Here is a 5911-nt window from a genome sequence, read left to right as displayed (position 1 = left end):
CGGGGACGATCTTCACGGGACCTGCGGAGGCGCGCGTAACCGACGGGCCAGGTCGGTCACGCGGCGTAGACGAGGCGGATCGCAGCGGCGAGCGGGTGATCAAGCTGATCGCGTGCGAGGTCGGGGATGCCGCTCGGTGGAGGCGTGGGGGTGGCGGAGTCCGAGGTGAAGCCGGCGGCGGCGGGCGGCAGGACAGCTATGATTGGCCGCCGCATGGTGTGAGGCCGCCTGGTCGGGTGATGCAGGAGTCCCGGTCGGAGCAGGGCGGTGACGGCCAGTGTAGATCGACGGATGGGCCGTCGCGCGAACAGCGGCGGTGAAGGGCCGCCGCATGACGCGAGGCCGCCGAGTCGGGGCGACTGGCGGGCCGACGCGCGGACGACGCGCGAGGCCTCCGAGTCGGGGCGACCGACGGGCAGACGCGCGGACGACGCGCGAGGCCGTCGGGTCGGTGAAGAAGCCGACCAATCGCGCGGTGTTGGAGTAGAGGCGCATGGGGTCGACGGCGGCGGTGGGCGACGCAAACCGGATCACATAGACCGGAAAACCAAAAAGTAGACGCCGATCAAAGCGACCGACGAGAGAGAGAAAACCCGGATCAAAGGATCGAGAAAAAAAACTTTCTAGGGCAGCCGGCCAACACGGCCGGCGGACGAACCCTAGGTACGGGCGGCGCAGCCCCCGGCGGCGGTCATGGAGGCGGACCGCCCCGGGGGCGGCGCGTGGGTGCGGAAGCGGCGGCGGCTAGGGTTTAGGATCGACTTGCAATAGATACCATGTTAGAAGGAAGATAGAGGATTGGTGGAATAGTTCATTGTATTGCTTGAGCCTCATGGGCATATATATAGGAATACAATGATCTACTTGGAGTACAAGGCAAGCCAGAATATTTCTTAATCTAACATATTGTTTCCTAATACAATCACGTTTACTCAACAGGCCGAACAAGAAAACAGTCAAAGTCCGGTGCGAGATCAGATCAATGGTCAAACGAAGAGCATGCATGCACACCGAGCTACACAGCCAGGCGTTTCGCAGCACGGTACCCTTGCTTTCACGTATTGGTGGACCCCACGAAAGATCAGTGAAATTTGGTTCTCATTGCTAGTTCATTATGGATTAGTTTGTCTATTCGCATCTATGTCGTCGCCCCCAAACAGGTCTTATTTTTCCTAACTATTCGGTTAGTCCTTAAAATTATTGCACACAGAATATTTTCTGTTATTTTCTAGTGCATTATTTTTGCAGGGATATTTTATCGACACTTATGCATGATGACGGTCTAGCCGGCGTCTCGCCGTCATTGAGGCTGGCCGACCTAGGTCGACATCTCCGTGCGGTCACTCCGCCGTGCCGACCTCGGCGCTCAGGCCATTTTTGTCTAATTATTTACTTCGCTTGAGTTAATGAAGCAGAAGAGCCTTTTTTAAAAAAGGGTATATCATTACTATCATTACTTGTTATTACTTTTGTCTTGCACTATTTTATGTGCACAGGTAAACCAACTTCGGCTGGTCCGCACCACCGTCTCGACGAACCGATGCCGTCGTCCCTTCAACAGGCCATACTCCTTAAAATTATTCATTTTGCATGAATAAATTATATAAGGGACCTTTTTCATTTTTATTTTCCATCTTGCGCTGCTTTATGCATGTAGGAAAATTAACTATGGTCGTGCTATGCCGCCACCTCGGCAGGCCGATGCCGTCCTCTCAATCGGCATAAATCAGCTCGCGCGATCACCTTGTTGGTCAAATTGCCATACCGACATGTTCGGTTGCCTTGGGGACGTCGGCATTGCTGACAGAGCTCTACCTCGTCGAGTGTTCGGCATACGGGCCATATTTCTTTAATTACTCACTTCGCATAAATTATTAATTATGCAACTTTTTTAATTTATTATTATTACTATTATCTTCGGCTTGCACTATTTTGCGTGCACAAATAAATGATCCGGATCCGGCAACGCTGTCACCTCGGCGTACCGACGTACCACGTCACCTCGGCTGGACCGGGACTTCGTCATCGCTTCATTAACACACGCCGGGGACTTCGGCGTCATACTGCCGGCCTGCTCCCTCCCCTCGGTCGGACTGGGGTTCCACCTTGCCACATTGGCCGTGCTACGTCGCCACTTCAGAGTGCCGAGCTCTTTGCTCCGCCACCTCGGGACCGGCTCGGGGGCTGGGACCTTGTCCCGCATCAAACTCGGACCGCGTCATCAACACCGAGCACATTAACCAGCTAAGTCGCTTTCATGCTCAAAAACATTCAGTTTTAAATTTTGTCCGGTTCGACCAAGCATTATACCTTTTTTGCAAAAAGTTGTTTGCGAAAAACTTCCTTGTCAAAACTTTGTTTGTGGCACACAAATTTAAATACCCCGTTTACTTGGGGGCTTCATTTATGCAGCATTTCCTCTTGCAAATGATTATACTTGTATGGCTTCGTTCCTTGTTCGTGTATTACGCTACAATATGCACCATATTGACTTAAGTGTTCCGCAAGCTGGGTTGCCTTGCTCCTGTATTTACCCCTACGTTCCCGATTGTTCGGCTAAGGAGTAAAGGGAGCACCTCTGCGATTGTCACGATCGGGTCATCTGAGTCGGACCTCAGACTAGGTGAAGCCGAAAGCTAGCGCTCTTATTGTTTTCAATTATGGTCGGCACATAACGGAACTCATGAGTACAAAAAATCTATTCCACAAGTCTCATGGTAACAATGAACATCGAAGAAAGGTATCGGTGGGGGTACTATTTTCTTCGAAGATGCTTCTTACACTTCGTCAGTAATATATCATAAGTTCCCTGAGCGCGCTTTGTCTGTTACAGCCTTATGGCCTGATTGCCTGGTTATCGGAAACACCGTCGATATTCTCGACAGGCGGAGTACATAACACTTTTCGGCCCTTGACCGAAGAGGGAGAAGCCGACGGTCGGTTAAGACGCGTATAAAGTTCGAGTGAACACAGATATGATATAAGTACTTTGGTACATACAATTATTATACATAAAATTCTTTTATCCAAGTCACTTGGGGGCTCTTAAATTTGCATGAGCCGTTTTACAATAAATTTTTCTTCTCAGTCGCTGCAAAGTCTTTTTCTATCACTCTTTTTTCGACGTGAGTGTGTGGTCAATAGCCCGGCAGCCTGACGAGAAACACCCCGCCTTCGGGATAGGGAGGTTGAAGCCGAAGGCTGACCCGCTTGACGTCTTGAGATAGGACGCGTCATGTTAAAGCATGACAGAAGCACTTTTCTTTTCTTTTTTCCCTAAGACCAATTTTTTTTGGATTGGCACCGAACACTTGATCTAGTTCGGACGTCAAGTTTTTCCTGAGGTTTTTTGGTTTTCCAAGCCTATGGCACTTTTAAACAATTTGTGTGTTTCCAGCATAAGTCTCGCAGTGAAGCGCCGAACACCTTTAGAGACTCAGCAAAAACATTCTCGGATATTGCTATATATGCATTGGTTTCGAATTGTGTCTTCGGTCAATAGTTGGGTTGCCCGGCTCCTGTGTTGCTGCCTACGTTCCGCTTTGCTCAGCTAGGTGTGCAAAAGGAGAACCACTGCGATTGTGCTTCCAGCTCGCATGGTTAAGCACCTCAGTGGAGAAAGCCGAAAACTGACTGTCACAATTGTTGGAAATATGCCCTAGAGGCAATAATAAAATGGTTATTATTATATTTCCTTGTTCATGATAATTGTCTATTGTTCATGCTATAATTGTGTTATCCAGAAATCGTAATACATGTGTGAATACATAGACCACAACATGTCCCTAGTGAGCCTCTAGTTGACTAGCTCGTTGATCAACAGATAGTCATGGTTTCCTGACTATGCACATTGGATGTCATTGATAACGGGATCACATCATTAGGAGAATGATGTGATGGACAAGACCCAATCCGAAGCATAGCACAAGATCGTGTAGTTCGTTTGCTAGAGTTTTCCAAATGTCAAGTATCATTTCATTAGACCATGAGATTGTGCAACTCCCGGACACCATATGAGTGCTTTGGGTGTGCCAAACGTCACAACGTAACTGGGTGGCTATAAAGGTGCACTACGGGTATCTCCGAAAGTGTCTGTTGGGTTGGCACGAATCGAGACTGGGATTTGTCACTCCGTATGACGGAGAGGTATCTCTGGGCCCACTCGGTAATGCATCGTCATAATGAGCTCAATGTGACCAAGTGTTTGGTCACGGGATCATGCATTACGGTACGAGTAAAGTGACTTGCCAGTAACGAGATTGAACAAGGTATTGGGATACTGACGATCGAATCACGGGCAAGTAACGTACCGATTGACAAAGGGAATTATATACGGGATTGATTGAATCCTCGACATCGTGGTTCATCCGATGAGATCATCGTGGAACATGTGGGAGCCAACATGGGTATCCAGATCCCGTTGTTGGTTATTGACCGGAGAGTCGTCTCGGTCATGTCTGCATGTCTCCCGAACCCGTAGGGTCTACACACTTAAGGTTCGGTGACGCTAGAGTTGTAGAGATATTAGTATGCGGTTAACTGAAAGTTGTTCGGAGTCCCGGATGAGATCCCGGACGTCACGAGGAGTTCCGGAATGGTCCGGAGGTAAAGATTTATATATGGGAAGTCCTATTTTGGCCACCGGAAATGTTCGAGATTTTTCGGTATTGTACCAGGAAGGTTCTAGAAGGTTCCGAAGTGGGGCCCACTTGCATGGGGGGGCCACATGAACGTGGGTAGTGGGGGCAAGGCCCCACACCCCTGGTCAAGGCGCACCAAGATCCCACCTTAGAAGGAATAAGATCATATCCCAAAGGGATAAGATCAAGATCCCTAAAAAAGGGGGATAACAATCGGTGGGGAAGGGAAATGATGGGATTTCTTTCCCCCACCTTTGCCAACGCCCCAATGGACTTGGAGGGCAAGAAACAGCCCCCTCCACCCCTATATATAGTGGGGAGGCGCATGGGAGCAGCACCCCAAGCCCTGGCGCTTCCCTCCCTCCCGTGACACCTCTTCCTCCCCCCTTGCGCTTGGCGAAGCCCTGCCGGGATCCCGCTACTTCCACCACCACGCCGTCGTGCTGCTGGATCTCCATCAACTTCTCCTCCCCCCCTTGCTGGATCAAGGAGGAGACGTCCCCGCTCCGTACGTGTGTTGAACGCGGAGGTGCCGTCCGTTCGGCGCTAGGTTCATCGGTGATTTGGATCACGACGAGTACGACTCCAACAACCCCGTTCTCTTGAACGCTTCCGCGCGCGATCTACAAGGGTATGTAGATGCACTCCCCTCTCTCGCGTTGCTAGATGACTCCATAGATTGATCTTGGTGATACGTAGAAAATTTTAAATTTTTGCTACGATCCCCAACAACAATAAGCGTAAACTGGTCAGCGATCCGATGACTGTGTTAAATGACGGGCCGTTCATAACACTGGCCGAAGTGTTTACGGCTTGACCTAGGCTATCGCCGAACACTAACCGGGGGCTAGTAATTGGCCTCCCAACTTTAACCTCCTATGACTAAGTGAAAGTTATAAAGCCCGCATATCTGATTGCCTCGTTTCCGCTAACACAACCGCCTTCGGGCACCGAGACGTCGGCTAAGGGTTGTCTTGTTATTGTGGAAACACCCTGCGTAGTATCTACAAAGGGGTAGAAGCCGACGATGGGCCACTTTCAACTGATAAACGGTCGCAACGGAGTCAAAATAAACATATCATCGGCGTTTGTATTTAATATACGAGGGCTGCCTTCCGCAATCATCGTTATAAAGCCATCAATTGGACTTAAGATTTTGGCCAAGCTGGGTTACCTGGCTCCTGTGCTTACCCCTACGTTCTCGATTGTTCGGCTATGCGGTAAAATGAGCACCTCTGTGGTCGTTACTGCCGGGTCATCCGAGTTAGTAC

Source organism: Triticum aestivum, chromosome 5D (genome assembly GCF_018294505.1).
Source record: "Triticum aestivum cultivar Chinese Spring chromosome 5D, IWGSC CS RefSeq v2.1, whole genome shotgun sequence".
Classification (NCBI taxonomy): Eukaryota; Viridiplantae; Streptophyta; class Magnoliopsida; order Poales; family Poaceae; genus Triticum; species Triticum aestivum.
The sequence above is the reverse complement of the archived record's forward strand: the minus strand, read 5'-3'. Positions refer to the sequence as shown.